Below are 10,833 nucleotides of genomic sequence, written 5' to 3' on the forward strand. Positions count from 1 at the left end.
AATAGATGCTATAAAATATAACATTTACTGAAATGTTTCTGAATCTCTCGACCACAATAATCTACTTCTGGAACCTGTGTTCTCATAAACTAAGTATTTTATAGAAATAAAAAGTTTCTTACGTAAGCACAAAGCCAGAAATATTAGGACCTAAAATTTGTCGATTATAAAACAATAGTTGACAAGCTCTTTACTTTATCAGGGGAAACGACCAGACTAACATCGGCAGGATTTAAATTTAGAGAATAACGAACCGAATATATACTACAACGTAGCTTATTTAGCGGTTGAACCCATCTCCCAATCTACCAACCTATTTTTAAAGTACTTTGTCTGAAACACTAACGCTTCTACCAGCTCGCCTTCTTTTGTCTGGCTTTAACCAAAACAATCGCTTCTAATTTAGATTCAAGGACAGTAGTTTTGATAAAAAGGGTTGCAAGATCAAATCGACTCAAATACTTGTTTATCGACACTCAATAGTTGAAAAGCAAAGTAGACCACGGTGGGATTTGTGAGTAGTACCTTAAGACCCGTGTAAAGCATTTTGCTCTATGTTTTAACTATTCTGCCAACCTACTGCCCTTTGATTTTAACCGATATAATGCGTAGATAAATGTGTTTGGTTAGGTACATATGATTTCAAATTTTGTTACAAGGTCAGCAATTTTTGGGGAAGGGGCTAGTCGATTGCATCGAGCCCACTGAACAACTGGTACTTATCAAACCCGGAAAAATGAAAGGCAACGTCGATTCCACCAGCTTGCTGTGCTTTTTGTTTTGCTTATATATTTATACGAGAGATATAACAGTCATTCCAACTTGACTAAGTTCAACTTCAAGGTTGCAAATTTGCAGAACGTTTAAGATAGAGTGCTTTGCATTATTCGTTCCAGCTAACGTCACCCTTAATTCGAAACTAGCCGAGGTGAAACCTAGCTTTCATTTCCCTAGGGATAAATAAAGTTACTAGTTCACTAGTGGAGTGATTTCTTCTTCTTTTTTCTCTTTCCTTCATTTCTAGCCTGGATCTTTTCAGCTTAATTCCGCCAGACAAGTACAGCAACAAGTTTTCACGGAATACTCAGCACTTATGCGTTGATTGTATAAGTAGAAACTCGAACAACTGAATGAACATCGTCGACATCAAACATTAAACCTAAGCATATTCAAAGTCTCTTTCTAGTACATATTTACACAGCATAAATATATCAGTATCTCAGAAACACAAATAGTAGCAATTTGAATACTATAATGAGTCGTAACAGCTGCTTCTTAGCATATGTAATATTTAACGTTTATATATTCTCACAATAACTAATATTCATCGAATGAAGCGTATTTATTGCAATACATATTCCGAAATTTATTCTTTGTTAAGCAAAGAGCACAAAGAAATCTGTGTTAATATTTTGATAATAATCCTGTTGAGAAGACCTATAGCACTAATGCAATTTACTTCATAAAATTACATTTTCTACGTAAAGTTTATCAAATGGTAAAATTGACACAGCTACTCACACATAGGTTATTTTTCGATCAGAAGCTTAAACTATAGTTTCAACGAAAATGGACAATATAATAGAGTTATTATCGCATTATATCTGGAATGGCGCACATTATTTTGATTAATGGCATCCAAGCTAGCTTTGAAGACAATAGACAATCGAAAAATCTGATTTCTATGGGCTATCGACATGCAATGACATTCTGTTTTGATTTCGCTTTCATTCGTGTAGAATAATATATGCTGACGTGTCCCTGGTCAATAATGATTAATAATAGTGGAGAAAGAAGACCACTACACCATAATTCCAAAAGTAACAATAAAAATTAATTGCAAACTTATTAAATATTCCCCACTTATTAACTAATTTTCAGTAGACTTTAGGCTGGCTTTGTATTTGATTCTATCGAAGCTGCTCCATATACTTGTCTGTGTGTTTCAGATTTTGAAATTTCTCATAAAATCTGAACTAAATATTGTGATTAGTTCCCCGGACATTTGTGCTCATTAATTGAGTGGTGAACTTCTGCTCTTCTAAAATTATGCTTCGAACACTGATTTCCATCATTTGTTCAAACTTTCATATCTCAAAGTTTTAATGCGGCGCTGGGAAAAACTAAGACGAATTTGGACATAGAAATAATGAATTATTAGAAACAGCTTGCTTTATGTGCGGGAACTTCAAAACCACTAGGCAGAGGCGTACTTGTGTGTCAAGAAGCTTGCTTCACAACCACGTGGTACCAGGTTCAGTCCCACTGCGTGGCACTATAGTCTTGGGTGACCGAATCCTTCTGAGTGGATTTAGCAGACAGAAAATGAAAGAAGCCCGTCGGGTGTATATATATATTATATATATATATATATATATATGTATATAAGAATTTTTTGCGTAATAAGATAAAAAAAACAAGGCTGTGTAGATATTAGATCATTTATAAATTTATAGAAGCTGTAAGACCTTCTATCTATAAATGCTCTAATATCTACACAGCCTTGGTTTTTTTTTATCTTATTACGCAAACAATTCTTATATACACACGCTGACATAGAACCAACGTTGAACTCTTTATTCACAATATTACTGATTCTGGAACTTAACTATGGTCTGTCTATAGCAATTATTCAGCATTAACTGACACCTTTGGGTCTCAATGACACCATTATCTCTTATATATATGTATGTATATATATATATATGCATATATATATATGCATATATATATATGCATATATATATATATATATATATATATTATATATATGCATATATATATGTATATATATATATATTATATATATATATATATATATATATATATATGTTTGTGTGTGCGCGTGTGTGTACGTCTGTATGTGTCTCTTTTTGTCCCTCATCACAGCTTGACAACCGGGGATGGCGTGTTTACGTCCCATAATTGTCCGGTAAAAGAGACTGATAAAATAAGTACTAAGTTTATAAAGAATAAGTCCCAAGATCGACTAAAAGATCCTTTAAGGCGGTGCTGCAGCATGACCGCAGTCAAACAACTGAAACAAGTAAAAGAATAAAAGAAAGAAAGAATAACTCTGAGAATTCTTTATGTTGGGTTTAACTTAATCATCTTTGCTAACATGCCTCTGTACAAAGCTTTGATAAATCTCTTTTATCAACTAATAACATTTCAAAAATCTTCGTTTAACACAAATAGCAGAACAACAAGGATATTTTCTAGTTATCTTTATCTGCAATTGCTCTGAGCAAAAATCTTTCCAGAGATACAGGTGTGACATAGAGAAATATAATCACAAAAAAAGTGCTCTATCAGTGCCATCAAGTTGACTCATTATATCATAACGATATCATCTGGATCTAAACCCTCGGAGTACTCTCAGTCTTTGCTAGAAGAATGTGAGTAGTGTGAGGAAATATCTTTGAGCTATTATTTTCTCCGAATCACACACACACACACACACACACAAACACACACACACACACACACACACGCACATGCACACACCCAAAACACATGTACGTACCTTATATCTATATTCATACACACACGCATATATATATATTATATATATATATATATATATAATATATATATATATATATATATATATATATATATATGTGTATATATATATATATATGCATACACATGAGCGCGCTAATACATGTAAAAGAAACTCAGGAATTGTAGTCAGCATTAATACTGCCACGCTTAAATTCATTTAACCAGTGTTTAACTGTTGCATACGAAGGAGCATTGTCTGTTAAGGTTCTCACCATATCTTCATGGATTTCTAAAGGAATCATGCCTTTTACATGAAGGTACTTTATGACAGCACGATACTCAGTTTTCTCCATTTTCCTTGTAAACTCGAAGATTGTTTATACAAATATCTGCAACAAAAAATTAAAATATCAGAATCATGAAAATGAGCAAGAATACTCCTAAGAGACTGTACTTAGCAGAAAAAATTGTTTCAGCTATCGAGCAGTCCATTTCTAGGTTAGGCTCAAAACTTTTCATATACCCCTTGTGTATATATATGAGTGGCTGTGTGGTAAGTAGCTTGCTTACCAACCACATGGTTCCAGGTTCAGTCCCACTGCGTGGCATCTTGGGCAAGTGCCTTTTATTACATCCTCGGGCCGACCAAAGCCTTGTGAGTGAATTTGGTAGATGGAAGCTGAAAGAAGCCCATCGTATATATGTACATGTATACATATATATATGTGTGCGTGTGTGTGTGTTTGTGTGTCTGTGTTCGTCCACCTAGCATTGCTTGACAACCAATGCTGGTGTGTTTATGTCCCCGTCACTTAGTGGTTCGGCAGAAGAGACCGATAGAACAAGTACTAGGCTTACAACGAATAAGTCCTGGGGGTCGATTTGCACGACTAAAGGCGGTGCTCCAGCATGGCCGCAGTCAAATGGCTGAAACAAGTAAACGAGTAAAAGAGTATATATATATATATAATATATATATATATACTCTTTTACTCGTTTACTTGTTATATATATATATATATATATATATATATATACAAACACACACAAGCACGCAGAACAATGTGGAAAAAAATAGTACTCGAATACTAAAGCTGCAAGATTATAACAAAGCCGTTATTCAGAGTTTCACGTTGCCGTTTGTCGGACAGTTCATCACAACTCTCCGACAGACGGGAACGTGAATGTTTAACAGTTTTGTGATAAGTTCGCCGCTTTAATAAAAGTGTGTGTGTACACACACACACACACATCAGAAAACTGAGACCATGGGAGTTTGATAAGCGTGAGACGCGAAACAGATACTCCCAGTTTATTATATAATGTTGTAATACAACTCTTTGTTTCATTATGAACTTAATATTAGCATAAATTTTATTAAACAAACCTCCTGTGCATGTTTACATATTTTTTCTTATATATATATATATAAGGGGAGAATTCACAAAAAAAAGAGACAAGACAGGTGGTGTAGACAACAAGCAGATACATTAGTTTAACGGTCGGAAAGTGAAAAAGTCTTTAACGTTTCGAGCCTACGGTCTTCCACAGAAAGGAACACAAAAAGAAACAAGGAGAGAAAATAAAGAATGTGTAGTGGCTGGCGATCTACACACACATACATACACACACACTCACACACCACACACACACACATACATATAAATACATATATATATATATGTATATATATATATATATATATATATATATAAATATATATATAAATATATATATGTGTATGTATGTATATATATATATGCATATATATATATATATATATATATATCCATACATATATAAATGTATATATATATACATATATATATATGCATACATATATGTGTATATATATGTAAATATATCTATATATATATAATAGTATACATATATAATATATATATATATATATATATTAGTATATTTATATATACATATATAGTTGTGTATGTATATATGTATTTGTGTCTGTGTATGCACATATGTGTACCTGCGTTTGTGCCTGTGTTTGTTTAATATATATCACTAAGAAATGAAATAATCACCAATAGCCACCAGCGAGAAATTAAATTGAGTAATCGATCAGACATTGTCTGCGATAAAAATTTTATATGGATTCGTCTCAAAGTAAAAATTTCAATGTAATACAAAACAACCCAGATAAAAAAAAAAGCAGATTGATTTCTCAAACTGAAATGATGTCAAAACAAACTTTACGCTCTTATATTACACCACTTCGTTTTGTATCATCCATAAAAGTGTTACTAATCGAAATGTTCCAATGTAATTAGCAAAATATTCTCCCTGTCAGTTTTATGTTAGATTAATATAGACAAATTTGTGTGAGATAAGCGCTTATTTTATAATTCCTTGTCAAATGACATTATTAATTAATGGCAGAATCAAAAGATTGTCAGAAAAAATGTAAAAATTCTTCTAGTGATATATAATGGCATTTTCAACGTTAGTTATGGAATTTGACGTCCTGAGTTTCAGTTCTAACTTTTTATCCAGACGTACTCGACTAAATAAGTTTACCGAACTTCAAAGTTCGCGGACTTTGAATAAGTTTACTTTAATTTTATATTTATCTACCGCTCTTTTTAAAAATATTTAAATGTATGTAAAAAGTATACATACAAACATTCACACACACACACACACACACCACACACACACACACACACACACACACACACACACACGCACACACACATATATGTAAAACTATATAAACAATTATGTATGTGTGTCAGACCGTATCTATATTAATATTAAAATCTTCAGTAAAAATAGTATGAATGCGTATTGGAAGTGTATGTGTGTGCATGTATTAATAGATATATTTGGGTATATTCTATTTCACTTGTATGTCGAGAAAATTCCATGGTCCGGCAGTCTTTTGAATCTACTACTAACAATTGGATGATTTTTCACTAAGACTGCGCTGTTAGCAGCTCCGAGCCCCAAACTTTGCTTACCGCATAGAAACATTTTGGTGATATGTTCCCTCTTATTTTTGATATTTAGCTGAATTTTAGTCCTTCAAAATGTCATCCAAGAAACTAAACGATGCAATTGATGGCGATGGTGCTAATAAATGTAACTGTAAATCATTATTACTGATAGAAAATATATATTTCCCGAAGAAATAAAAGGAAGCAACATATGTAAAGATTTTTATTAGAGTGCTATAGGTTTAGACCATCAACTGTGTATCACTTAAAAAGCAACAGCATCAAAAGGAACGGAAGTTTTTTTTTGCTGGAATTCTAAGTGGGAAAAATTTGATGGTTCGGAAATTGTTGAAAGGTACCAGGAGTCATGCCCGGTAAGTTCAACGTCATCAATTCACTGCATGGAAAATTCACCGTCATCAATTCACCATTTAAAAAAAATAGTTTTAACTATTAACGATGAGATACTAGGAATATATTTTCTCGGTAAACTTTCCTCGAGGTAAACTTTCCTAATGGTGAGCATTCTTCATGAATTTTCCTTGCGATAAATTAATGGCGATGAACTTATCTTAATCACCAGGAGTATCGTAATTTGGTAGCATACTTATAAATTGTTTTAAACTACAACCTAATGAACGATAAAAAAGTTTTAGGCGTTGTATATGAAGCAAGTCAAAGTTATAGTGAACTAAAGCTAAAATATGACTGTGAATATTTTCAAGTATTGCTGCACAAGTTTAATCGGAGCCATCGTATTTCGGTATATAAGTCAGAGGTATTTCGGTACATAAGTATGAGGCTTAGTACTGACACTGTAGCTGCAACAACGTTTGTGAATGAATTTCCATGGCTATTGTCATCAGAAAAATTAGCTCTAGACAAGTTATAATGCTAAGAATATGTTCTGTTTTAGAATTCTGTGCCATGAACAATTCATACAGAAGAAACTGAGAAGACTCCGCCTTTGTAAAGACAGTTCCCATGCTGCAGGGACACACAAAACCAAGTTGGTGGCAATTGCGAGGAGTGTTAACGCAAGGGGCGACGCTTTCCATTTCTTAAAAGTGCTAATATAAAGTGGGCTTTTGAGTGAAACATGAAAACACTCTAACTCTCTTCGCCTCCACCCAAGTATAAAATATATTTAGGAATATATATATATATTTATTATATATATATTTAGGAATATATATATATATTTATTATATATATATTTAGGAATATATATATATATTTGAAGGCGGCGAGCTGGGAGAAACGTTAGCACGCCGGGCGAAATGCGTAGCCGTATTTCGTCTGCAGTTACGTTCTGGGTTCAAATTCCGCCGAGGTCGACTTTGCCTTTCATCCTTTCGGGGTCGATAAATTAAGTACCAGTTACGCACTGGGGGCCGATATAATCAACTTGATCCGTTTGTCTGTCCTTGTTTTTCCCCTCTATGTTTAGCCCCTTGAAGGTAGTAAAGAAATATATATTTAGGAATATATAAATGTTCGATCGATTTCAAAGCAAAATCTTTAATAAAGACAATAATTTTAGAAGGTGGTGAGGTTGAGGAATCGTTACTGCGCCGGAGAAAATGCTTAGCTGCATTTCTTCTGACTTTACCTTCTGAGTTCAAATGCCGTGAAGGTCGAGTTTACCATTCAACTTCCAGAATCGATAAAATAATTACAAGTTGAGTATTGGGATCGATGTAATCGACTTGTGTCCTTCCTCACAATTGCTGGCCTTGTTCCACAATTTGAAATTAATATTTTTAATCTATACTTCCTTACTGAATGCATCTCTTCGATTCAATTACTTGACTATGAGATATTAGTGTGATTGAAATATAAAATAGATCGGAGTTCATGCAAAATTCGTTGGGCTGTATTATATAATGGGGAGCTTCCTGAAGATTTCATTAACTTAAAAGATATATATATAATAATATCCTTATAAGAAAATTATATATATGCACAGATAGATAAATATAATAATATAATAAGGAAGGGTAAAATGATTGCAAATGTAACTTTGAAAGGAAATACCCGTTCAGACAAGGCAGAAGCTGCATTTTTCATAACCTTCATCAGGTAAGTGGAATATGTATCCCTACATTTCGTAGCAAAATATATACATACACAGAGGAGTATATATATATATATATAAATACACACACACACACACACACACACACACAACACACACACACACACACACACACACACACACACACACATATATATATATATATTTATGTATATGTGTGTGTATGTGTGTTCGTGCGTGTCTGTATGTTCATGCGTTGCAAAAAGCCTCGGTTTTCGTTTTGTAATTTCAAAATACAATAAGACCTAATATGTTTTATCTTGAGTTTAATGAAATCTTACTGTATTATCTGACAAGGACTGCAATAAAAGTATCAAGAATTTTAAAGTTTCAGTACACCCACAAACACACCCACACCCACCCACACAAACACATATACACGCACACACTCTCACATACATATCTCGATAATAACTTCAAAAGTTTGTTGATTCATAAGTTCACTGAATTTTACACCGGTTAACCATGCGAATGATGACTACTTCATCAAACATAAAATCTATCTATCTATCTATGTATATTATTCTCATAGAAGAAAGTTGTTGGCAGTGACTTCAAAGTTTCGCCCAGTTAAGTCATCGTCGAACTACTGCAATTTTGAAATCACTGTCAATAACATTCTTGTTTCAGAATAATTAATTTGTACTCTACAAAAGTACAGAATAACTCATCACTGTTTTTATTATAACTGAATTATAAAAACAAACAGTAACATATACATACATACATACATACACACATACATACATACATACATACATACATACATACATACATACATACATACATACATACATACATACATATATATATATAGGTATATATACATATGTATATATATAATATACTTAATATGTATGTATAGGCGCAGGCAAGGCTGTATGGTAAGCTATATGGTTCCGGGTTCAGTCCTACTGTGTGCACCTTAGGCAAATGTCTTTTACTATAGCTTCGGGCCGAGTAAAGCCTTGTGTGTAGATGTGGTAGACGGAAACTGAAAGAAGCCCGGGCATGTTCGTATGTATATATATATATGTATATATATATATATATACATATATATAAGGGATGACCTGTAAGTGGAAATCCATTATGTTGGAAGATCCACTATGGTTTTACCACTAAGAAAGGAATGTTCTCACGAAAATTAAGCAAACGCCAGAACGTAAGCGAGCAAGACAAATGAAAAGATACAAAGTATAGATTAATCACAAACCAGATTTCGTCGTTAATGCTTACGTAATCATTTACGTAATTATCCGCAACTCGTCAGTGTGATCGTCTTTGCAAATATAATTTGCACAACTATACACGAGACGTCCGCATGAGATTGAACATGCATAGAGTTCTACCAATTGGTAGAACTGCATACAATTCTTCGACTAAAAAAACCCTTTAAGGCTGTGCTCCAGCATGGCTGCAGTCAAATGACTGGACAAGTAAAAGAATAAAAGAATTAAATAATGGCGCATAAGATCATAAATAATCATTATAGCTTATATAATATCAAATTCTAACTGTAGGGAATCTGCCAGTCCACTGCACATCCTATACTATCGTAAATTATTTCGAATGTTGAAACAAGGCCAGTAACTTTGAAGGAGGGGAGCAAGTAGATTACATCTACCGCAATACTTATGTTAGACTAACTGTCAAGTTCTCTTTTCAGTGTCCTAATGTTTCCGCCAATAGCGCGTAACTGCAGGCTTTCACCAGATTCTGGACCTTAGTATTTCGAAGGAAGGTTCATCCATGTATAGATCACTGCCCAGAGGCTTCACTTGCTAGCGACTATGTGCGTAGCAAAGAGTGTCCAGAAAGCTGAAGATATCATTCTTGATTTTCATCAGTTAACTAAGGGCTGTAACCACAAAATCACTCATTGGTCACTTATTGTATTGATTATATTGAAGAATATTTTAATTAACTCGTAGTGCACTGCATAGCATTTTGGCTTCCATGTGACAAGTAAACAAAGTAGCTACATCAAAGCTTTTATCACTTGGTGGGCAGGAAGATTCTGGTCTCATTAGATATTCATCAATGAGAGGATAGCCACCATTTGTCAATGACAGTTTAGTAGCTGATGGCTATGAAGAATTTATACAAATTAGGATTCAACTAAACTGGTCGGTCTGATTTACATACATTAATTAATCTATGATGCCTGCTTACACCATTAATTAATATGTTCATACTACTTTATACTGCTCGTTAAAAAGAAATAAACTTATAATTTTTGGTCGCTGTGAAACACAAGTTATAGTGAGA

The 10,833-nt window shown here is 33.4% G+C and overlaps 1 long non-coding RNA gene across 1 annotated transcript; it reads right to left on the minus strand.

Moving 5' to 3' along the window:
- Positions 1-386: 386 nt before the first annotated feature.
- On the minus strand, positions 387-9,235 carry LOC118766312. The gene is made up of 3 exons (XR_005002235.1): positions 9,150-9,235; positions 6,103-6,106; positions 387-397 (listed from the first exon to the last, which is right to left on the minus strand). It is a non-coding gene; the product is annotated as an uncharacterized LOC118766312 (long non-coding RNA).
- Positions 9,236-10,833: the final 1,598 nt, after the last annotated feature.

The sequence above is a fragment of the Octopus sinensis genome, linkage group LG1, assembly GCF_006345805.1.
Source record: "Octopus sinensis linkage group LG1, ASM634580v1, whole genome shotgun sequence".
In the NCBI taxonomy this organism is placed as follows: domain Eukaryota; kingdom Metazoa; phylum Mollusca; class Cephalopoda; order Octopoda; family Octopodidae; genus Octopus; species Octopus sinensis.